The sequence below is a fragment of the Delphinapterus leucas genome, chromosome 1 (assembly GCF_059928025.1).
Source record: "Delphinapterus leucas isolate spDelLeu-1000000601 "Yukka" chromosome 1, BTC_Dleu_Yukka2, whole genome shotgun sequence".
NCBI lineage: Eukaryota > Metazoa > Chordata > Mammalia > Artiodactyla > Monodontidae > Delphinapterus > Delphinapterus leucas.
The window spans coordinates 30994067-31020615 of record NC_143129.1 but is presented as its reverse complement, the minus strand read 5'-3'; the positions used below and the strand labels follow the sequence as shown (position 1 = coordinate 31020615).

The 26549-nt window shown below is 37.8% G+C and overlaps 1 protein-coding gene and 1 pseudogene across 1 annotated transcript in view; both read right to left on the bottom strand.

Moving 5' to 3' along the window:
- SMYD3 (SET and MYND domain containing 3) overlaps window positions 1-26549 on the bottom strand; it is a 714413-nt gene that overhangs the window by 451352 nt on the left and 236512 nt on the right. The window lies entirely within an intron of this gene.
- Window positions 1275-26267, bottom strand: LOC149750435 (large ribosomal subunit protein uL23 pseudogene; annotated as a pseudogene).

The following is a 26549-nucleotide window of genomic DNA, read 5'->3' as shown; positions in this document are numbered from 1 at the left end:
TGTGAATAAAAGTATCTTCAGGGGAAAAATAAGTCTATATCTCTGCCATCTTGGTGTGGGATCGGGATGATAAGGAAAGGCTTAATAAAGGAGGTGACTGCTGGGTAAAGCCTTGGACAACGGGCATAGTTTGTGACAGACCAAGGTGAGAGCAGAGCTGTGGTCAGAGTTATTCCAGGTACTGCAAGGGCACCAAAAAAGAACTTGTGTGACAAAGGCAGTCTTTTCTGTTACTATTCATGTTTCTTGTGAAATAAAACCGCAGGTACCATAAGATCAAGGATCCCACCACAAGGACAAAGACAAAAGCCAGGTGGTAAAGGGGAAGAGAAGAGAAAGATCATATTAAAAAAATTTTTGGACTAAAGAAGGCCATAGTAATTGAATGTAAACCTTAGCCCTGGCTTTCCTAGCAGCTGGAAAGAAAGTGAAATCATTGTCTGGTAGCAGTCAACATCTCAGTTTATCAGAAGAACAAAATAATGCTGTGTGCTAAATCAAAGACATTAGTAATATGCTGTGGGAAAGTAGGAGAATGCTGTAATTCTGACTAGATGGTCAGGAAAGGCGTCACAAAGGAGGCAGACCGTGAACTACATTGAGAAGATTTTGCCTGGCAGAGGGGACAAGTAGAAAGAACATCATAAATACAGAGATGAAGACTGGACAGAAGCTGGATTACGGAGCAGTCATGTCATGGGATAACTTAGTTTAACAATCTCCCCTTTTCTAGAAACATTTACCAAACGCTCATTTCTGAGCTATATGGCCCTGCTGACTGATGCCTAACCGAAACCAGTCCAAACAGATTCCCATTCTAGGGTACAAAGGTTTGAAACAGAGACACTCAGAGACAGGACACTGCTGGAGTGGTCGCATCTAAGGGAGCATTCCAGAGGATGTGCAGGTCCACGAGTTCTGACTTAGCTACCAAGGAATTTGTTTGATCTCATGAAATAATCCAAGGTTCTGTCAACTAATTCCCCTTTGACCTAAGCTAGCCAGAGTTGGTTTCTGTTACACTCAATACCAAGTCTCTTAATTAACATACTATCTTGGGGAAATGGCTGTGGCTGCACAGGAAGGAGAGTGATGTCATGTGGTAGGAACTGCTCGAGGCCTTGAATGCTGGATCAAGGTGAGCCGTTAGTCCAAAGGGCAGAACTTAGGTCTGGTTTATGAGCCAAGTTTTAATGTAATATGGATCCAGGAACATAGGGTCTTTTGGTTCCACTAAGCCTACAGCATGTATCTTGACTGCAAAGAAAAATATCTTGCGAAAACTTTTATATTTAGAATTAGTCAGCTGGACTCAGTTTAGATGATCCCAATTTTGTTGGCAACATCTAAAGCATCATAGTCAGGAGCCAGTCGAACATATGCCTTCTTCTCTCCATCAGGCCTGATCAGGGTGTTGACCTTAGCCACGTCAGTGTCATAGAGCTTCTTCACGGCCTGTTTAATTTGGTGCTTGTGGGCCCTGACATCCACAATGAACACCAGTGTGTTGCTGTCTTCTAGTTTCTTCATGGCTGACTCGGTGGTGAGGGGGAACTTGATGATGGCATAGTGGTCAAGCTTGTTTCTCCTAGGGGCGCCCTTCCGAGGATATTTGGGCTGCCTCCTGAGCCGCGGTGCTTTGGGCCATTGGAAGATGGGTGACGTCCGGATCTTCTTTTTTGTGTGGCTGTGGACGCCTTTCAACGCTGCTTTCTTGGCCTTCAAAGGCTTTGCTTTGGCTTCGGCTTTGGGAGGGGCAGGGACTTCCTTCTTCGCCTTCGGCGCCATCTTCCTGCATCGCTTTTTAACCAAAATTCAAGTGTGCAGCTCTGGGATGATCCCAGTCATACCATACTGTAGGGTAGATCTGCTCATACTTCCCTTTCCTTTATCCTTTCCTTTTCTCGCCTTCCTTTCCCTTCCCTTCATTGATTGAAACATCTAAGTTTCAGTAAGGTTTCTGATTTAAAGGAACACTATGGTGCATCCTCCTGTATCACAAATAATTACATCCTTAATTTATTTTGTAAGTCAAGGGCATTTGTGAATGAGAATTTTCTCTAGCCAGACGTACAAATGGAAATTGATATATACCGAAGTCCTACATCTAATGAACTCATTACTGGGACTGTGCTGTGAAGAAAAGAGAAATAATGGCCATCTCTCCCTCTGATTATGTGTGGTTATCACAAGATCTATAATTTGTAACAAAGGTTTACTCCAGGGAAGTCAGTGGCCATGAGCCTGGCTGACCCCAGTTCACATGGGAACCAACCACTGATATGGCATGTAAAAAAGGACAAGCAATTCAAGAGATGACAAAGCCTGAGAGGTTACCAGAAAATGAAATTGGAGAGTGGGAGGTGACAGCCAAGTTACTATGCTGCCCTTACCAATTTAGTACAAATGAGAAAAGAGTCAAACATACAGCTTCATCCATGACAAAACTGGGTAATGAGCTTTTCATCAAATGTAAGGGACCAGACTGAATTAAAGAGCAATCTTTTTCACTATGCAGGCAACAAATGGCTAAATAATTAGGGAATGGGAGGGTTTCTACTTAACAACCTAAGGGATTTAGGGCCTTCACCTTCTTAAGATCATGTCACCACCTGTGCAGAGTATGAATTACACACTAGTACAGCATTCTCATTTGAGTTGGAGCATTAATATTGACCCAAGAGAGAAATGTGACATGAAATCACAGGAATTTATTTTCCAACAGCTTAAAAAAAATAAAAAAAGACAATAAATCAGGGTGTGATGCTCACTTGAGATGGAGTTTGGGTGGGGACTACAGAGGGTAAATAGGCACTTTTATTTCTTCCTGATAAAATTACCATCTTGGTGTTAGCACCCAGGGTGGTACCAGGCTGACAGTGGTATACCCAAAATGAACATGCCAAGAACCAGGTAGCTGCCAACAAAGGAGAAGAGGTCAAGACCAAGACTCCAGTTAGCTTGGAGATGTGGAACTTGAAGAAGCCCCACTGATTTAGTGAAAAGAAGGTGATTTCCTTGATAACAATGGCACTTCCAAAACTGTACATCTCCAATTCATAAGCTCCAGCCTACAATTATGATTACCAATGCTGTTTATTTAAAAAAAACACTTAAATTATAAAGATATTCAAGTATACTTATTACATATAATGTACAAATAAAGAAAAATAGAGAATTTTAAGTATAGTCTATAAAATTTATTGTTCAAAGGTATTCTTTACATTGAATAAATATAATTTTTATATTTATTTATTATATTGAATTGGACATTGCTCTAGTTATTCAAATGAGATCCTACCTGGAGTACAAATATACATTTTTCTACTGGACATTCCAACTGAGTCTATTTGAGTAGCTAAGGTTCCTGTCATAGTGGAAAGAGCACCAATCCCAAGTAATGAGGTTTCCAAGTGGAGTCATTATCATAAGTGGAGAAATTCAATCCATGCTCCATATTACTTCAGAGCCAGTATAACTTATGAAGAGTGAATTACTCACGTTACATATTATATATTTGTTATGATCAAAAAAGCTTCATATTCATAAATGAATTCTATCAAATGAAATAAATGGCACTTACTAGGCACTTTATAATGTGCATTAATAGTATAACTATAATTTTTATTTAATCCCCACAGGAGCCCTATGAAGTTGCTATTTTTAGCATCCTCATTTTACAGATGTGGAAACTAAGGCATAGAGAAGATGTCCAAATGACACAGTGTTTCTGCCAAAATTCAAGCCCAACTTGCCTGATCCCAACATTTTAAACTGTTGAATATGATTATAGTATCTGAAGTAGGGATGAAGACATCTGAATTCCAATCATTCAGATAAGTAAATGCTTTTATGGAGAAAATAACATTCAGCATATGTCTTGGTTAGCTACAGATGTCAAATACCCAGATTACACATCCAACCACTAAATGTACTAATAGGCCAAATGCTAAAACAACTTCCTTATTAGGCTTGAAGGTTATAGAGCTGTGAATACACTTGGCTGCTGATCTGAATTCAGGCTGCTACTCCGCTATGTCCGTTGTGTCGTATGACTTTGCACTGAGCCCCCAGAGGAGCCACAATGAAAAATTAGCTGCTCAGTATAACAAGTTGCCAGATGCTGGACTCCAGCAGGTTACGGCATCTCAAAGTCCTTGTGCAGCTTGGGAGGAAATATCTCGAGCCCCAGATCTCGAACTTCATGTGTTATAAGTACAATGCTAAAAACTCAAGTTTCATTTCTTGTGATTAAATACACGACCTTAAAAGGCTTTTTAAAGAAAACAAAAACTACTGTAACGCTTTTTATTTTCTAGCTAAGTGTCACCTATTTTCTTCACAGGGATAAATTCAAGTGGGTTACAATGTCTGCTTTGAAAATTTTTCGTAGTCTTTTCCTCCTAAAAGAATCCAGGGGGACTTCCCTGGCGGTCCAGTAGTTAAAGACTCTGTGCTTCCAATGCAGGGAGTCCGGGTTCAATCCCTGGTCGGGGAACTAAGATCCCACATGCTGCGTGGCACGGCCAAAAAAGTAAAAAAAAAAAAAAAGGTTTGGGTCTCAATTTAAATAGTTATCAGGGAGTGAGGGTATCTCTTTTGATAACAGATTCTGAAGTAAAAGATTAGGACATTGAGTCATTGAGAAAGTGTTTGGGAGTAAACTGTTTCATAAAACTGAAAAATAACCACAAGAAAGCAACGCTGGGGCCAGTAAGACAAAGACTGATGATTTAACGATTTTGCCCAGACTGTTTCCTGACCACATAATCAAATCATGCCCTCTAACCAATGTAATATACACAGGAAAAGTCTGGTCACAAACCAGAAGCTGGGCTCTGACGCACTGATTTTAGATTTTGAAAAGATTTCACAAGATTTAAAATCTTCCTGTCTCATCCAAAAGTTGCTCTTCTTTCCAACTCAAAACTTCTCCAGAGACAATATTTTATTGGAAAGTAATTTTGACGAAATCAGGCCAATTAGTACACACAAACTAATTTCTCTAAGTCTGGAAACTTCACTTCAATTCAGATCTAAGTGCCTGCTTTCACTAGTTCACAAAGGCTGCCTCTTCTGCATGGTTTTCCTGATAAAGCTTAGTCTGAGTCATTTGTTCCACCATCAACTACTGATCAGTATTTAAATACTTCTTTTCCTAAACCAAAGCTGCTCCTGGGTTTCCTTGTGCTTATGTTCTAATCCTCACGTGATAGCTCTGCATTCAAGCTCCGAAAGCCTGGATTGTAGACCCACATCTCTGGGCAAATCATGTAACCAATCTGGCCTCACCTTCCTCATCTAAAGAATGAGGAAACCATCTACCTGCTTCACAGTGTTCTGAGGATCAACTGAGATCATGAACAAGATGTGAAAATTGTAAGGGCAACAAAACATAGGATGATATCACTATTATTGTTATGCAACATTCCACACAAGATGTAGAAAAGATATAAAATTTACATGAATTTTTCCCCAGGTTTTAATTCATGAAAAAGTGCCCAGAATGGACCTTTATACAGTGTTGTTGTTGTTGTTTTAATTTCCTCAATGCACTGGAAAAAATATTCCTGAAAAAAATGATAGGTTCTGTAAAAGTTTTCATTTAAAGTCATATTTGAGAATCATGGTGCAGCATGATTAAACAGTTTTTATCTAAAGCAACATCAAAATACAGCTTCTCTTTCCCCTTTAAAAAAAGTTTGTCTCTGTGTGTGTGTGTATGTGTGTGTGTGTGTTGTGTGTTGTGTGCATGTGTGTTTATGTACTTTGAAAACTTGTTTTCCTTATCAGTTAATAATATAAGGTCACATTAAGTCTATTGCCCTTACCTTTCACTGCAATATATCTGCTTTGGCAACTGTTTCTTAGATAGGATATTCTATGAACTTGCAAGTTACTTCCCCCTCAGATCAGTGATCTTGTCCTTTTTATATTAAACTTTGTCTCTTTTCTGCTGATAGCAGTTCCCCCAGGTAGTCAAATCTGGTCCATGTTAACTTGCCTCCAAACTGAGCTGCTTGTGGAAATGTGCCATTATGGAGTCCACTAGTCATTTTAAGTGCATGCAGGGTGAATTCAAACGCATTCCTTTCCATCCCCTTTTTCTTCATTCTCCCACCAACTCTACTTTCCCCTTTCTCTTTCTCTTGATACACAGCTGCAAAATTGTCTCAAAAACTCTTGCTAAGAAATCTACATTTAAAAAATGGACTTCTCTATATTCACATGATATACTGATTCTCCAGTCTAACACTTCTCTACAAATTTGGCAACACTATCTAATCTATCCTCACCTTGTGTCTACTGTGACTCCTTCGAAATTTCATTTTCATAGTCCAATACTCACATCTTCAACTATTTCTTGAGAAATCTGGTTGTCATGGAATGTCTATTGAAAGAAAAGCAACTAAGTTCAGAACACTATTTTCAGTGACTGCAAAACTACAGCACGCAATGCAGATAATTTTTCTCATAAGCTAGGTGTAAAGACATATAATGTGCAAACTTCATAAGAGAATACTTTATTTTGAAAAATAAATCTTCACCAGACCAAACACATAAGTTTACAGAAAACCAGTAAGACATCATTACACTTATATAATAACACCTTGAATAATCCAAAAGGAGCCCGCTGGTAACATCAGAAATAGTCAATAGGGTTGTAACACTGACAAAATGGTAGCATGTGTCTAATGAAATCAGAAATTAAATTACAACTGAAGTTCCATTTCTTAAGGCTATTTTCATGCATTTATAATTTTACCAAGCAAAACAAGAAAAAAGTAAGTTTGATAGATACTTTTAAAGATGACTATGAAACTTTAGACTGTAAATACAACTGTCCTAAATCAAACTTTAAAAAGGCAGCCATCTGGCACCAAAAGCAAAGGCAACAAAAGCAAAAATAAACAACTGGACCACATCAAGCTAAAAAGCTACTTCACAACAAAGAAAATCATGAACAAAATGCAAAGGCAACCTACCATATGGGAGACAATATGTGCAAATCATGTATCAGATAAGGGGTTAATATTCAAAATATAGAAAGAGCTCCAACAACTTAACAGTAAAACAACAAACAACCTAATTAAAACATGGGCAGAGGACACAAATAGACATTTTTCCAAAGAAGATGTAAACAGATGGAGATGGCCAACAGACACATGGAAAGGTACTCAACACCACAAATTATGAGAGAAATACAAATCAAAGCCACAGAAAGACATATCATACCTGTCAGAATGACTATTATCAAAAGAACAAGAAATAGGGCTTCCCTGGTGGCGCAGTGGTTGAGAGTCCGCCTGCCGATGCAGGGGACACGGGTTCGTGCCCTGGTCCGGGAAGATCCCACATGCCGTGGAGCGGCTGGGCCCGTGAGACATGGCCGCTGAGCCTGTGCGTCCAGAGCCTGTGCTCCACAATGGGAGCGGCCACAACAGTGAGAGGCCCGTGTACCGCAAAAAAAAAAAAAAAAAAGACAAGAAATAACAAGTGTTGGTGAGAATAAATAAATACACATACATATATTGGAATGTTATTCAGCCATGAAAAAGAAGGACATCTCACCATTTGAGATAACAGGGATGGACCTTGAGAGCATTATGCTAAGTGAAATAAATCAGACAGAAAAAGATAAATACTTTATGATCTCACTTATATGTGGAATCTTAAAAAAAAACAACAACAACTGAGCTCATACATACAGAGAACACACTGGTGGTTGCCAGAGGTGGAGGGTTGGGGGAGGACAAAATGGGTTAAGGGAGCCAAAAGGTACAAACTTCCAGTTATAAATAAGTCAAGGGGATGTAATGGACAGCCTGGTGACTACAATTAGTAATGCTGTATTGCATATTTGCAAGTTGCTAAGAGAGAAAATCTTGAAAGTTCTCATAAAGAAAAAGTCTGTAAGGATGTACAGTGACAGATGTTAACTAGACTTATTGTGGTGATAATTTGCAATACACACAAATATTGAATCATTATGTTGTACACCTGAAACGAATATAGTGTTGTAGGTCATTTATACCTCAATAAAAACCAAAAAAGGTAGCCATCTTTGAATAATAGTTAATAGCTTTAAGAGATCAATAAACTAAAATGAAAACCTGAATGCCGACTACTTTAAGCTCTTCTAACAATTAAAGACACCCTACACGTAGTTCTGGAAGTTTGTTTCAGGTGTGATTTCTTAATTCAAAGAAAATCCATAGGTAGAACCAACACAAATTTGAGTTGGGAATGGGTAGTCTATTTGAGTTGGAGGTGAGGATTGTGTTGCTGGATTTGAGGTTTGGGGGTGAGGGAAAGGAACTTCACAGAGGAACAACTTTTTTTCTCATAATGGAAAGTAACCTGGGCTGACTTCAAATAGTAGTGCCTTCCTTGAGATATTTATAGGTAGGTTGTAGATATAAGACACATCTACGGAATGTTATCACTTTGTGATTGGAGCTCATCTCAAGTGCAACAACAGCCGGCCTGCATCCCTAAAAGGGACCTTGACAGTGTACTATTTCAGTTGACTTTGAAGGGTTTCATCCTTTATTCCCATTTCCCTACCCTACTCTACATATCATACAATAACAAAAAGATAACACTTACACAGTGTTTGCACAGGTGGGAACTACTATTATACCCATTTTTCAGGTAAAGAAACTGAAGCACAGAGAAATCAATAACTTGCCCAAGGTCATACATTCAGTGGTAGGAACAAATCATATGTATAATTACATTGACTCCAAAATATAATGAAATAAATTTGTTCTCTGTTAAAGATTTCTGTTTAATTCCGCTCTGAGTAGTACATTCTATTGTTTTAGATTCATTCATTCCCTTTACTGAAAGCAGATTTCTTTTCAGATTCATTTAGCCAGATTTTACTACCTACATTAAACCTACCACTGGGTACAAAGCAACTGGTTTTAATGAGGCCTTGGTTACTGTAAGCAATGTAGTGTATAAGGCAGAGGCATCTTTTCATAAATACTCCTTTCATAGAAGAAACAAAGGCATATTTCAAAAAAGAGAATTTGTGGATTTCAGTTATAGATTGTGTCTGAAATAAATATATTCATACATGACTTATCATATTTAAGTATGCACTAGCAGAACAAATCCTACTAATCCATAGTAAATAAACACTCAGTTCTATTACAATACATGGAAGTCATCAAGCAGACAATACTTTTTTCATTAAACCCTGAATCATTGTGTCCTGCCAGCAGCATGAAATAAATTAATGTTTAATATTTAATACTACATGATGGTAATAATGAACCAAATATATATTTTCAATTTTATGTTATTTGACATTTCAATTTTAACTCAAAAGTATTTCTAAAAGGGTTGAAAATCTGTGCTTGAAAGTAATAGTTTAAATTTAATAAGTGTTTCTGGCTTTTTAATGCCACCTTACAGTCATAGCATTCGATCCTTTAATGATGATTCAAATCCAACTTCAGAAAATGTGAGGCATTTTTAGCATTAAAGATATGATCATCTTCAAACGAAGACATCCATAAAATCAAAAAATATAGAAAGGTCATCAAATGACCTATGGGATTTAAAAAATTATGTATAAAATGATCAGTTTAGCAATCAAAGTTTTTAAATGGTTAAATCTAAAGATAGACAAAGCACAAAACACATTACTAAAATATGAATTGACCTTAAGCGAAAACACAGCTTTGCATTTAGTATATTTCACACTAGCAATTCTTCTTAAAAACAGCAATAGGGACCAAAACGAATCAGTTCACTGTTGTCTAAAAGGAAAAACAGATCATTTTCTCTTCCTATTAAGAAAGAGAGGAAAAAGTTCTTTAAAATATGTGGCATTCTGTGCAGATGGGCACAAACAGCAGCCTGTGTCACACATACATCACATCCCTTTGGCATCACTAGGCTTTACTTCTGTCGATTTTCAATCACGAGGCAAAAATGCAATAAATCTGTTTATAAGAACCATAAAATGTGTAGAAGTGAGGAAAACATAAGCTGTTGAAATTTCAATACCTACACATCTCTTTCTGTATCCAAATTTTAATCCAATAATACAATTCTGCTGCTTCTGCTCATTTCCCATGTTCTTTTGTTATTATAGAGGACATCTAAACGTAAAAGTATTTCATGGGTTTAAGCGATAAATTTGTGAACAAGAGAAGGAGAATTAAGTATGAGGGCAGATGCGGGGGAGTGTGTGGGTGTGTTTGCATGTGTTTTCTTCTTAGAGTCCCAAATCCCTTTGGATTATTAGTGAAGCTCAGACAGAACTTTAAAGCAAATACAGGGAAATGACAACTAAAGTCCAACTTCATAATGTATAAGAATCCCCTGTCCTAAACCTTGACATGCCTTGAGAAGAGGGAAAGGTGTTCTTTATTTTTCACTATTTTACTAACAATTATTAACCATCTGATATGTGTCAGACACACTCCTGGACACACTTCCATATTTTACCTCATTTAAGATTTTTTTTAAAAAATTTTTAAACATTTTATGTAATTTTTAAAGGTTACTTTCCATTCACAGTTATTACAAAATATTGGCTATATTCTCTGTGCTGTACAGTAAATCCTTGAGCAATTTTACACCCAATAGTGTGTATCAGGTTGACCCAAAAGTTCGTTCGGGTTCTTCCAAAAGACTGTGTGGAAAAACCTGAATGAGCTTTTTGGCCAACCCAATACCTCCCACTCCACCACCCCTACACTGCACCCCGCAACACTGGTAACCACTAATTTGTTCTTTATTTGTGATTCTGCTACTTTTTTGTTACATTTACTAGTTTGTTATATGTTTTTAGATTCCAAATATAAGTGGTATCATACAGTATTTGTCGTTCTCTGTCCGACTTAACACTTAGCATAATGTCCCCCAGAGTCCATCCATGCTGCTACAAATGGCAAAATTAGTTTGTTTTTTTTTTATAGCTGAGTAGTATTCTATTGTGTATATTAACCACATCTTCTTTATCCATTCATCTGTGGATGGCCACTTAGGTTGCTTCTGTACCTTGGAAAATGTAAATAATTCTGCTATGAACTTTGGGATGCACATATGTTTTCAAATTAGTGTTTTTGTTTTTGTTTTGAATATATACTCAGAAGTAGAATTGCTGGGTCATATGGTAGTTCTATTTTTAGTTTTTTGAGGAACCTCCATACTGTTTTCCACAGTGGCTGTACCAATTTACATCGCACCAAGAGTGACAAGGGTTCCCTTTTCTCCACATCCTTGCCAGCATTTGTTATTTGGGTTCTTTTTGATTATAGCCATTTTGACAAGTGTGAGGTGTTATCTCATTGTGGTTTTGATTTGCATTTCCCTGATGATTAGCGATGTTGAGCATCTTTTCATGTGCCTGTTGGCTATCTCCATTTCCTCTTTGGAAATATGTGTATTCACTTCTCCTGCTCATCTTTTTTTTTTTGAGGTACGCAGGCCTCTCACTGTTGTGGCCTCTCCCGTTGCGGAGCACAGGCTCTGGACGCGCAGGCTCAGCAGCCATGGCTCATGGGCCCACCGCTCCGCGGCATGTGGGATCTTCCCGGACCAGGGCACGAACTCGCGTCCCCTGCGCCGGCAGGTGGACTCTCAACCACTGTGCCACCAGAGAAGCCCCTCCTGCTCATTTTTAATCAAGTTGTTTGTTTTTTTGATGTTGAGTTGTATGAGCTGTTATATATCTTGAATATTAATCCCTTATTGGTCATATCATTTGCAAATATTTGCTTCCATTCAGTAGGCTGTCTTTTCGTTTTGTCGATTAACTCATTTAATCTTGACAGCAATCCTTCTGATGTGGATTTTATTACCCTTATATTTCTGATGAAGAAACAAACTAAGAACACTAACTAATTTGCCCATTTTAGACCACAATTTCAACTCTGGCCTTCCTTTCAGTTAATAAACATTTCTTAGTACTTTCCGTACATACCAGGCCCTATGTTTAGCTCAGTAACTATCCTAAAAATCCATCTCTCTTTTACTGCACCACATACCCAGTCCCTGACATCCAGCATGGGTACCTAGCCCATATTAGGTTCTTAGTGAAGATTCACTGAATTATTTGGTTAAATAAGTTACTTGTCTCTACAACATAGCATTTAAATAGATATCTGGATCCAGGGTGATTTTACCTTAAAATAGCTTGCTATTCAACACTAAAATACATATTTTAAAAAAAATTTTTAAGAAGAGGAATTATTTCACTGATTATGAGCATCCAGGCAACCCACATCAGATGGCAAATACTTGTACTTCAAACTTACACGGAGAAGGAAGTGTGGTGCAGTGTGATGCGTGCAGCATGATGCACATTACCTCAACCTAGTGTATAAATAAACCATCACACAGTCATCATCTAATTATTTCAAGACTGTGTGATCTGCATACCCAATTCAGTTACAAACATTACATGGGTATAGTCTTCTAATGCACGTTCCTAGACTCAGGGCATAATGCATAGTGTTGGCCAAAAAAGCAACATAAGGAAACCACACAATGTGAAGATTACTTTGTAGTCAGACATCAAGGAGTTTGAATGCTACCTCTGCCATTTACAAACTACCTCATCTTGGGCAAGCTACTTTACTTCTAAGCCTCAGTTTCTACATTGTAAAATGTAGATGACTACAACTGCACCTAGCTTACCCTTCAGAGATTATTGAGGACTAAATGACATGACGCACATAAAATATTTAGCACATGCCCAGGTCAGAGTTACGGTTCATTAAATGTTAGCTTTATATTAGAATAAGAATTAAGCTGGGATGAAGTGAGAGAGTGGCATGGACATGTATACACTACCAAATGTAAAATAGCTAGTGGGAAGCAGCTGCAGAGCACAGGGAGATCAGCTCGGTGCTTTGTGTCCACCTAGAGGGGTGGGATAGGGAGGGTAGGAGGGAGACGCAAGAGGGAGGGGATATGGGGATATATGTACATGTATAGCTGATTCACTTTGTTATAAAGCAGAAACTAACACACCATTGTAAAGCAATTATACTCCAAAAAAGATGTTTAAAACAAAAAAAAAAATTTAAGGAAGCTGGGAAATAAATTTTCTGGTAGGTCTGGGGTTGAAGAGACTAGACACCTTTCTACTCTCTGACCTTTAAAGCTTCATAGTATGTAGGCAAATGCCTGTTCCTGAATCAGCTGATCTCCATAATGTAGGATTCCAGAAAAATCACCTCATTTATTTTTCTTAATTTAACAGCATCCTGCTTAAAACACAAACACATACCTTTTCATACTACCATTCAAAATAACTGCCTATAACTTAATAGTAAAAATGGGAAAAATTACTGATTTCTTTCTAAATTATCCTATACTCCCTCAACAAATTTTACCTTTTAATTCTATAAAGAAAACACTAATTCATTCCAAAGGCATGATCAAACGCAAAGATTAGTGATAAATCTGAACATTTAAAAACATATGTCTCAGAAAAAGAAATTATATTAGCCACTTATTCACGTATTAAATGAAAAATGTATAAGATTGTAACTGGCTTAGATAATTATGTTCCTCCTTATTAGGTGGTACACAATTAATCTTTTATCTCCAAATTACTAATTACTTTGATGTAAGATGTCTATACAACCAACAGATAGATATATTAAGCTCTTAATTTCTAAGTCTTAGCCAAAAGACCATATTGCCCCAGTAGAATAAAAACAAATGTTTCATTTTGCTTTTTTCATTTTATAACCTACATATAGGCATGAGGAAACTTAGGTTTAGAATACAGTCCTCTGAGGGAAGCCAGATAGATGGAGACTTTTCCTGTTAGAAGCAAAACCCATTGTATCTTAACTAATCACTCATTTTATTCTATCATTTGGGTATTCATCTCCTTTTGAATTAGTATATAATTATTCTGGATACAATAATTCAATACAATCGTCTTCCAAAGGCCCATTTTCAGTATGTTTTTGAACAAGCAGTAGAAGACAGGAACAAAGCACTATAGCAGGGCTCAAAACTAATATTATTGCCTACAAAAAAAACAACAACCTGCCCAAACGTGGCAAAGGTACACTAAATAAGCAGAAGTGATAGGTCTTGACAGCCTGGGAAAGATTTAGTTAGTAAAGTCAGACATCTAGGCATTCAGCTCGGTCACCAGTGTGAAGATTAGTAAAACTGAGACAACAGCTCTGCAAGAAGTTGAGAGAGCACGCAGTAGGAAAAACTGTTCAACAGGATAATCCTTGAAGACTGGCAGTTATTCCGAGGTAGTACAGAAAGAAAATGAAGCAACTAAAAAGGAAATCAAACACCTCCTCTCCAATCTATCTTTCACATTGTTACCAGATGTGAAGCATAATTCCCATCATGTCATTCTCCTGCACAAGAAGGTACCAGCCTAATCTGTAATACACTGATTTTCAAATCTTGCTTCATGACACTCCAACTGTTCTGCTGAGGAGCAAACATGATGTTAATGTGGGAGAGGACTCGCAGGGAGGGTGGGAAGCCAGTGTCTCTATCAACCAAAGCAACTCCATTTCTCTTTCGTATACACTGGGGTTTTGTTGTAAAAATGTGAGAAGAAAATTCTGCTGGTAAATGACAATTGAAAATGGTTGTCTTGATACAGTTCCATCTTCTCTGGCTAGTGTTGGTGACATCCATAAACAGATGCTACTCTACCTTTCAAAACTTCTTTCCCACAACTCTTCCAAACACTCCAGCCATTCCAGTCAACACGACTGGGCTCTACATGTTCCATGTACATTACCTCTTCAGCCATTAACCCCGTTGTCAAGAATGCCTTTGTGCTTGCCTTCGTGTACCTTGTTCAATTCAACATATTCTACACAACTTCTGTGGACAAAATGCTTTGTTAAATTAGACATGTCCCTACCTTTCAGTAGCTTTCAGTCTAGTGGACAAGAAAACAGACAAAACAATTAACACAATGTAAATAAGAAGAGGGCTTCCCTGGTGGTGCAGTGGATAAGAATCAGCCTACCAATGCAGGGGACACGGTTTCGAGCCCTGGTCCGGGAAGATCCCACATGCCACGGAGCAACTAAGCCTGAGCCTGCGCTCTAGAGCCCACGAGCCACAACTACTGAGCCCGTGTGCCACAGCTACTTAAGCCCGCACACCTAGAGCCCGTGCTCCACAACAAGAGAAGGCACCGCAATGAGAAGCCCGCGCACTGCAACGAAGAGTAGCTCCCGCTCACCGCAAGTAGAGAAAGCCTGCGTGCAGCAACAAAGACCCAACACAGCCAAAAATAAATGAAAAAAAATTTCTTTTTAAAATATATAAATCAGAATAAAATCAACATTAAAAAGAAGGCCACCCAAAAAAAAAAAGAAGGCCAAACTCCTACAGCTTCTGAGGGAAAATGGGAAAAAGCAATTTTTTTTCTAGTAGAATCAGAAAAGGTAAGGATATTTGAACTGGACGTTACTGGATGTGGATACAGAATATAGTGGAGAGTAAAATTCCTATAGCATAAACATACAGAACAAAGTTTGTCAAAGTACCTGGCATATTCTGGGGATGTACAGGAAGGTATGTGACTGGAATAGACTGGAGGACACTAAGCTGGAAAGAAACCCTGGAATGAGTTCCTTAAAGGCCTAGGATGCTTTGGTAAAAACAATCTCTAATTTGACAAAGCATTTTATAGTTTATAAAATAGTAATTTAAAGCATAAAAATGTAATAATTTTAAGCATAAAAATAATTTATGCTTTCATGTAAATTATTTCCATCAATCGTCAGAGCAATCCAACCAAGTTAGCAGGGAAAAAATTATCAACCCTATTTTACAGATGAGGAAACTGAGTTAAGCAAGAAGACTAATATTTACTAACCATCTACTATGTACCAAGCCCTTTGCAAGGTAAATAGCAAACGTTATGATCTTCTGAGATAAAGAATTGTTATCACCCCAATCTTATAATTAGGAAAACCAGTTCAGAGAGGCTGACAACCTTGCTCAGGGACATGTGACTAGTATGTGACAGATTCAGGACTGGGACCAGGTCATGCTTCCAACTTGTGCTGTGCCATCACGGGAGGCCAATTTTTAGAGGCTGTTGAAGACAGTGGTATCAAGACCTGACTGTTTTTAAAAGGACTCTTAGAGCATTTCAAAGGGTACGTTAGAGAAGAAGGACAGAGGGAGATTATCAAAGTAATCCAGATGAGAAACCTGGGCCTGAAATAACACAGAAGCAGTTAGGATGGCACAGCAGGTGAATGTAAACATTAGCCGCAACGTGGCAGTGAAGCCAGAGGGTTTGACTGACCCCAGTCAGATACACGGATTACACCCAAGTCCCACGACTGCCTTCTAAGGTCTGGTCTTGACTGTTCTTCTTCTAGATTCTCACTACCCTTCTCATGAGTACCACATGGTTAAGCATTTGTAAGATGTCATCAAATCTAAGATGCCAATGATTTTAAGATGCATTATTACCTATGTTAAAAGAAAAAATGCTGTCGAAGTATATAACATGCCATTGACTTTAAAATGCACACTGATTTCGGGCAAAACAAAATGCGAAAAAAGATCTGCATCTCAGAATTAATGAAACATGGTAACTTTTCTATTTTTTCAGTATGACTTTTTTCTCACACCTCAACAAGATCATGCCTTTCAAGGAATAGTTTCTTAATGCCAAGGCCTTAAATGCAATGCAGTGCTTTGTAATCATTCTGTGGGGACTGCAGGCACTGTCTTCACAGACAAAGAGCATGCAGTCTAGACAAAATCCTTCTCGGTCCACAACGTTTATGGGCTTCCTGAATTCCTGAGATCTGACACCTAACTGGCTATTCCTCATTACCTGTCAGTGACTCTGCAGTAACAGATAACATGAGAGTAAGCATTTACCAAGAATGATGAAGATGGTGGGGGTGGTGGAGGTCCTGGTAGTAGTGACCACAAGAATGATAACTGCTATTTATTCAGTGCTTGCTATGTGCCAAACATTCTACATGGACTCTGTTGCTTAATTCTTGCAATTCTATGATGCATACAGTACCAGCAATCTTATTACTAAAGAAGAAAGTCGGTTTCCAACTGGTAATCTTGAAGAAATAAAAACCTAGAGGAGAGTGATTTTTAAATCAAAGGTACATATGAAGAGAAATACGTCTAAGAAAGAATCCTGCTAGCTTTTGTTTATCCTGATTTTGTGAAACATAAACTCAACTCGTTAATTGTTCTTGCATGGTTCTTTATTGATGATGGATCAGACTGACAATCCTGGTCAGCATATATTTCTTTCCTCTTTTTTTTTTTTTAAAGAATAAGCCCTCATTTCATAAACATGAGCCAGCAGAAAGAGACAAGATAGACTCCAGAGAACCTGCAGTCCTCATTCTTAAAGAACACATATTTCAGGGATGATAGCTCTTAGGATATTCACATGTTCAGCAGACCTCAATATAAACATGAAACAACAATGAAAAGCCAGCAAATCAGCAGGAGGAATAAACATGTCAGAAACATGATGGCATTCAGTGACCACCACGTATCTTAATAAATGAGCTCATCGTCCAGCTTGTGTAAGTCTTCTCCTGTGGGGCATCTTGATAAACCAAAGAATCAACAGAAAATACTCCCGCAGTGCTTGCTTTTTTAAGTAGGATTATGTGAAAGTAACTGAGAATTACTGCCATCCCTTTACATTGACAATCTTCCAATTAATGAGAAAATGGATTTTTTTCCCCAAAGTATTGGGTTTGAGAATCTTCTGTTCTCCATTAACTAATTTTTCGCAAATGTTTTTAATGCTTAAGGTACACGTATTTGCTATTTATAAAAACGCAGATGCAGTTGACTCACCTCCTTACAATTTTGAATTTGTTCTTCAAGACACCGCTAACTTTTCAGTTCTCCTGTGTGCTGAAAACCTGATTCCAAAAGGGAATCATGCAGATCCCCCCAACAACTCTTCCATTTTAGTCATCCTTAACAGTCATCTCATCAACTTTTTTTTGCTCACCATATATCAACGCTTAAGATTCCTAAAAAGTTCACATTTTTTTTTAAAGGACAAGGAGAGAACTCTACTGGAAATGCCATGCCTTTCCCTCTAAACCCCTTCTTCTTTTCAACATCAGGCAAGTTTATATTCATCCTACCAGGACGAGCTCAAATATCATTTCCAAACTGCTCTAACAGAATTAACAGTTCTTCCCTCTGTACTCCCCAACTATTTGTCCATACTACTATTAGAGTACTAATAAATTTATTATAGTAAATTGTTTATATCCCAGATAATGAAGTCTATGAAGACACACAACATCACTTATTCATCTCTGTATGTCCAAAACATACCTGAGCCAGGGGTAGTTATTTAATAATTTTTGTTGAATAATTTTATTAATGTGACTCAAAGTCCTCAGTAATAATTTTATTTTATTTAAGGAAAACATTGTAATATTAGTCTTTGAAACGGCAGTGAGAAAGAGAAAATATCTTTTTAAGTAGTAGAAACACAAAATGGAGTATAATCCCGAGTAAAAAATATAAATTGCAGAAAATAATATTTTTCTTTTCTCATTCATTTTCTATGGTTTCTTAATTCTCTTCCATTAAACATCACTTGGGGAGATTTTTATTTATGAATGGTTATATCTAGTTTTATGAACCTGACAAATGTCTTGCCCCATTATTTAGTACTGAATAATGCAAAATTCACTTTGCAACTTTTTGTGAGAATATTTGTCTGCCTTTTAGAGATGAAATAAAGCAATATTAAAATGTATATGCATAGCATGAATATAAATCAGCATAGAGATAGTTGAATATATGCTTGGTCAAAGGGAAAAGATGGACCAAAATTATAAATATAGCCTAGATAATCTAAAAAGCTAATAATCATATGTTGACATACGAACTGAAATTTTATCTATTGATAAAACACCTATGAATCTATATTCTGAGCCCCATTCTAAAAACAGAAAAAATATGGTTTATGTTATTTGATTATTCCCAGTCCATAGCAAATCTCTAAAATCTGACATGAATAATGCTTTGGGGAAACATTTTCAAATTTTCATCTGAACATACTTGACATCATACTTCTCAAATACCAGCAAACTGCTCTTGGCATATTACTCATTCTGCCACTATACTTAGTAGATACACTTAATGACGTAACTATAACCTCTATTAATAACTCAATAAATGCTAAATTGAATGACTTCTATGTTATCACTATAAGAATTAGTTTAATATTGTGATGCTGATATTATATTCTTATTTTCTAGGTCAGGAAACTGAGACTCCTAAGTTAAATAACTGGTGGCAAGTGATGGAGCTAGAATTAGAATCCAGATCTAATTTATACATTCATATTCTTTCTCCCATACTACAGCATGATTCTTGCATTTACTCTGTCAAGTATTATTCTTGAATGAGCCTAACAGGGTTGGCTTAGCATTTCTAGTACCTTACTTGTAAAACTGAATTCCTACATAGCGGAGGGCAGGGGAGCACGGCTGAGATGGCAGCTACTGGCTCTCTGTACTGTCAGAGATGCTTCAGGCTGTGTTCCCATGGGATGTGATTGACTCTCAGGCTGCCTGTATCTGTGATGAGGCATTTTATTTCACAGGGTTTATGGGCGGGCTAGTCAATAAAATTTGGATGAATCTGGACTGGATGGAAGGACTCTCAACCTGAATTAGTGAAAATCCACTGTTGTAGAAAAAACTTTTAAGTCATTATATTGCTTTCAATAATATGCAGTAATTTAGCTACTTAAAAAGAAAAAATAATCATGTGCATTTGGAAAACGGAGTACACGACATTGAGCAGTAGTGGCTTGAAGCAGGAGCCCCAGAATAAAACACTGGGTCGAATGTCAACATGCTCACATCAGTGTTTTTGCTATACGACTATGTTCTTTCTAGAAAAGTCAGGCATTATAAGACGTCCAGGCGTGAATCTTAGAATAGTAAAACTAAAGGAAGAATACATCAGAGGTTTGTGAAATTTAGATATTATAGAATTAATTAACTATTGGAATCACAGAAACTGTAAAAAATAAGTATGTAACGTTTTAAGCCACTAAGTTTGTGGCAATTTGTCACTCACAACAGAAAACTAATAGAGAGGGAGATACTTAAATGGTTAAAAAGGAAAACCTTAATGCCTCCAATAAAGCAGGCTTTTTCAGAACACAAGGGCTAGGCAGAGGTACCTGTCCAGACCACAGAGCCACTTCCTTGTTCAATGAGTAATGCTGCCCTGCGTTCCTTCCTGACACCACACTAGTCCAGCATGTCCAGACCCTAAAGCATTACCATGTATGGATCACAGACCTCACCACAGTCCCTATGAGCGCCGCAGGGAACATGGTACATACTGCGCTTTCAAGCAGTACCCTATTCTCTTCTGGGAAGACCCATGCTCTCTTGGATCTAAGGGGCCCCAGTGGACATGGCTCACAACAATCCTTTAGCAGCCATTAAAGCCAGGATGCGAGATTGCTGTGACCAGTCCTTTTGAGCATGGGGTTCTAGTCTACAACTGAAAAAGAAGGGTGTAAGACAAAGACAGGCTCTTAATTTCTGTAATATATTTAGCATTAAACTCAAAAATGCAGAATAGTGAACAAGCAAACACACAGTATGGAGAGAAAAAAGACAGCGTGGTATCATAGAAAAAGAACACTATAAGAAGTCTGAAATGCTCTGACAGCAGCAGCCCTGCCCATGGGCTACTAAACGGGAGGCTTAGGACGCCTTCAGGCGTCTTCCAGGTCTAACAGTCCTACATTCTTCAGTCTTCACATAAGAATATGCAGTTCAACAATTATAGTAACAAGCAGCTACTACCTTAGAAAAAAAGTGTACTAAGACATCAAGAAAGCAACTATTCTATCTGCTAAGAGCACTTATTCTCAATAACTAAGATTAGCAGGCAGGGCTCTGAATTTTAGCACACATTGTATCCTTAGCATTTGAGAGTCTAGTCTTATAAATGTCAACCCATACATCTTGGCTGCAAAGAAAAGGCCATTCAAATCCTCTAAGATAACCTCCAGCTAATTTATATATGTATATATTCCTTTGTTATTCTACTTTAAGTTTAGTGTTCAGAAGTCATTATTTAACGTACAGTTTCTTGCTATAAATATAACTGTGAAATACTGACATTTCATATGCAAGCTATGAGTAGTGCTGGTTTAATGTTATAACCAGCTAGCCAAAAAATAGGCATAAATTAAAGTATTGTGTTATAAAGCCTACCAAGTAACTAAGATCAAAGGAATGCACATGATATTTCCAGGCTTTTTCCGGCATATGCCAACAAAGAACAGTCAGCGAGGAAGATAACTTTGGTTGAAAGTCCTATGCTGCCATGTCAGAAAAAAGAGAGCTAAACCGTCTACTTTCCATCGCTCATCTTGTGTCACTAGTAGTCTTTATCATTCATTAAAAATGGTTAAGTATTCCTACCTAATTTTTTAGCAATTCTCTACTATAGCTTGGTATTAAAAAGCTTACATTTGGACTGTACATTTCAGTTTCTATTCTCATTCCAGTTTACAGAGAAGTAAAAAAGTACTGTATTTGCAACTTAGGCTGGTATTAAACTGACCCCTGCTGGCCTCATCTTTTCTGCATTTGTCAGATACGACAACACCCAACTGCATCCTACTGTTGAAACTGCATTTGATCAGATTCCCATATCAAAAACATGACAAAGGAAAAGGACGGCTACTCCCACAACTGCAAGTGGAAAGATGCCTGCTTCAGTCTGGCTATTTTATTTGCAAAGACCTAACAATTAAAATCACCCTAGTGTTCCACAGGAGTGTTTCCTAGAACCTACTGATTTATTCTACAAATTCATTCATTTAACAAACACTTACAGATTTCTGGAAGAACACAGAAAAGCAGGGATACTCAGAAGTACAGCACCTGCCCTCCAGGTACTCACAGGCACTTACCAGTCATTAAAAAGATACATTTGAGAATTAAATTCTAGTATATGACTGGATACTACAAAAGTAAGAAGGAAGTAGGGCTACCATAGAGCTGGTGGTATAGCCTGCCTCATGGGCTTGAGTTCACTTAAGATTCTTTACTGAACAAGCCCAGGAAAATTTTAGCTCCTTCTTCTTTAGGAACCCATTGTACTTCATGAATAATAATGGCTGCCATTTACTAACGATCTCCTAATGTGCCAGGGACTGAGGCTAGGTGTTTTCCAGACACTATCATATTCACCTCACTTGATAACCCTATGAAACAGTTATTTTTATGTTTATGCTTAGTTCATAGATGAAGAAAGCTGTACACTACACTACAATGCTTTTGTTTTAAACAGATGTTTCTCCTCTACAAGAAAATGAGCATCTTAAGCATAGGGGATTATGTCATTGTCATGTTTGTTTCCCCAGAACGTAGCACATCTCCAGTACCTGGCGTATAGTATGTACTCAAAAATATGTCTGCAGGATATATGAATGGAGATAATATTGAACAAATGTGGCTTCTAAATGCATACTATGAGCATGACCTGTGCTTAAGCTCATAGTATGAGAAAGTAGTGGAAGAAAAAAGAGGAGAAAAAAAGTTTTGATTCCTGAACATAGACACCCATACTCAACTGTGGCAAGAAAAGGAGAAAAGCCCAAGACATTAGTTAAACAGAACGTTATGGAAACAGAGCTTAACATTATCCAGTTAAAAACCAAATAGAAAAAGGACTCCAGCATCAGAAGACGATGACATACACAGGTGCTGGACTTTAACAGAACCTGAAACCTATTAAGAGGAGGGAAAAGAAGAAAAGAAAAAAGAAGAAAACCATGGGAAGAAGAGAATCATGGAAACAAACACAATGTAGAGATTCAAAAATTCTACTATGTTCCCAAGAAGTTAATGTATTTTTTCTTTTCCTACCTCCCCTTACTTTTCAACATCTCTTTTCTTGTCACTTAGAGACAGATGAAGATAAATGAAGTACGGTGGTTAAACTTCCTTGTCTGGATACAAAGGATCTTGTGCATCAACATTATTGTTATGCAAGCACTTTTAACACTGCTTCTAGCAGATGAGACTTCTGCTTCAACATATGTTATGGGGAAAAATGGTAGAAATGTACTCATGACTAAAATAACTGAACAGTCAAAAACCACATAGAAAATATTATACATGAATCTGGTTTGTTGTGCTTGTTAACAATTTAAGGTAAAACCGAGGATGCAATCTCTCTCCCCAAACAGGAATGAATAACCCCAGATGCTCAGTATTGTCAATACTTTCTATGTTGTCCTACCCTACACCAAACCACTGCTGCAAAATCATTCCTTAAGAGGGACTGGAATTTAACCCCCTCTTCCTGCACCTTCCCTGGTACAGGAAAACATGAGACAGAGGAAGTAGGGTTCTTCTCAACAACAGCCACTGTAAAAATCTAAAGTTTGCTGTGGGAACATTAGCTCCCAAAGAATACAAAGCAGTGGTCAAGCCAATGGGCCCTGGGTTCAGATCGAAGTTCCACAACTGTAATTGTGGGCAGGTCAGCTACTTTTCTAAATCAAATATAGTAAGATTACCTTTGTAAAACCAAGCTATCACATGCAAAGAGCTTAGCGTACTACATGGTACATAAGTGTTCAATAAGCATAAGCTACAACCATTATTACAACCCCTATATGACTTCCCTCCTAAAGTCTTGCCTTCGACTCTCGATCTTAACAAAGAGATAGGACCTCTGAATCCTCACTCTGGCTAAGCTGGGCTCTGAATGTGTTAAATGAGTCCATTTTACCCTCCTTCCTTCCTTTCCCTTTCTTGCCAATAATCAGCACCTCAGGAAATGTTCCTCTGCTCATACATAAATAAAGCTCCTGTTCATATATAATATTTGTAATTATGTCTTATTTTGGTAACTAGAGGTCTCAAATTAAGCAATGTGGTCCAAATTGCAATATTCTGCCCCATTGGTCCCTAAATGACACCATCTTCTGTGAGACCAGAAAAAAATATAATGGTCACATCTGTAAGATCAAAAGCACAAGATCATTTGTACATAAAGCTTACAGTACTCACAGAAATCTACAAAGTTGTCTGCTGGCCATATCTTTAGAATTTATATCTCCCACTCTTCACACTATCCAGTCATTAACAAAGACCAGAGCACATTCCATATTTCAGACCCCACGACAACTGTAACTATACACAACCTCCAAATACACCATTCACAACAGTCCATTTTCCAATAATTGATTAAAAAACAACAAAAGGAGGTGTCTATATCAGATTAATGTCAAGCATTCAAATTCAGCACATCAATATTTAAATAAAATAGCAAAACAACCAGTAGAAAAATCGTTTTAAACATAAATTACTCTTGGAGAAGACTACATGTACTTCTTAGAAATGAAATTTTGCTAGAGAGGTACATTCCATGTCACGTGCAGCCTTAAGCATTTCCTCAGAGCCAGTATCAACAGTGTTGGTGAACATGCTGCACACTAGCATATAAGGCTGTCAGATGCTGCATATCAGCAATACTTTAGCTGTTAGATTAAGATTTCCCAATAAGGAAATGTTGCAGTACTTCTGCATCTAGCATCTGGTATTGTGTTGTAAATGCAGAACAAAGAGAGCAGCAGACTCAGAAGTCTTTCAGCTTCCTTTTGGCCATCTGCAGCATATTCCAAGAGTCACCTGGTCTACAAGGTGAATTCTCCCAATTTCATGAAATGCGAGCAAATCTTCCATCATCTGGGGTTTCTGCCTCTAAAGTAAAGTCTCTCCCCCACAAAAAGCTTAATGAAGAATAGTAATAAAACCTTGCCTTCTAACACTTGAAAGCACTTTTTTTGTTGTTTAACCTGACCATCATAAATCACCAACCTGCCCCCAACAATGCCTCTTACAAGCAAGTATTTTCCACCATCTTGGGAAGTCCAAATTGATTGAAATTTTGCCATACAAATTAATTCCTCAAGTCTTCACTCAGTGTAAATTTGAGTATAACACAAGACCGATACAAGTTCTGTACTCACATTCTGAGACTACTAGTGCTTGTTTTCTACCAACTCCTTATATAGAGAGTTGAATAGAAAAAATAGGAATTTGTATGTAGTAATAATGTACCAATATAACTATGAATATGGAGACACTGTTTCTGTTCATCTCAGTACATTCAGTACCTAGCAGATGGCCTGGCACATACCAGACACTCAATATTTGTTGACTAAAGAGTAGATTTGTTGCCTCTCAAATGTTTGGTAGTCAGACTTTTTGAATTACAAATTCAAATGGGAAAATTTGTTACCACCGACCATCATTATAAAAGGGGAATGGTACACCTTTGGAAAATACTTGATCCCAAGATATAATATAATAAAATCACATTTTAAAAAGCAACAATCATTTTAGAACTCCATGAATATTAATAAGAAAATATTAATAAAGACAAACCCCAAAAGTCTGATATTTACAGTCCAAAGCTATTCTAACTTAGAAATGTTTTTCTCAGATAAATGCTATTTTGAGTAATGATTAGGTCAGATGAGCTAAAGATTTCATTTTATAGTTTCATTACAAGCCTATGATCTAATCACTAATCTAATAGTTTATAATAGTTTATATTTTCCACAAATGTATTTGGCATCCTATCTGTTGAGTCAGGACACCGGAAGAACTTACTTCCCTGTCCAAACACGGCTGGAAGATATGGTTCAAATTCCAGTTCCATCCCTTGCTAAGTGACTTCGAGCAAGTTACACTAAATCTATCTTTGCTTCAGTTACCACTTTCTTTGCTTCAGTTAGCTTTGCTTTTTTGTGTTTACTTGGACCTGACCCTGCCTGCATTTTGGAATATTTAAGTTTGTTGAATATTAAGGGCATATTAAGGGATATTCAAGTCTGTTGAAACCCGAATACAAAGAGAAAGCCTCAATGATCAATTTTGAAACCCAGAAACCATGATTTTAAATCAACCGCAAGACAACGTTCCTGAAAGCTGAGTCTTGTCAGGAGAGACTGTGTTTTCTAAATTCTTTAAACTTCAGTTTTAACAATTAGGGATGAAGAAGGCACAAGAGCCTCAGCACTGGTGGTCACCTGATTCCCTGAGCATTGCTGCACATTAGAACCACCTGGGTCGCCTTCGGAACTTTTTAACATCTTCATTGGAGTATAATTGCTTTACAATGGTGTGTTAGTTTCTGCTGTATAACAAAGTGAATCAGCCATACGTATACACATGTCCCCATATCCCCTCCCTCTTGCGTCTCCCTCCCTCCCGCCCTCCCTACCCCACCCCTCTAGGTGGTCACAAAGCACCGAGCTGATCTCCCTGTGCTCTGCAGCTGCTTCCCACTAGCTGGCTATTTTCCATTTGGTAGTGTGTACACGTCTGCGCCACGCTCTCACCTCGCCCCAGCTTCCCCCCCCCACCCCCGTGACCTCATATGCCTGACCGCACCCCCACCCATGTTGATTGGTCTGGGGCGAGGCACTCAGGCATTGATAATATATTTAAAGCACCGTCAGGTGACTCTGATATGTAGCCTGGCTTTGG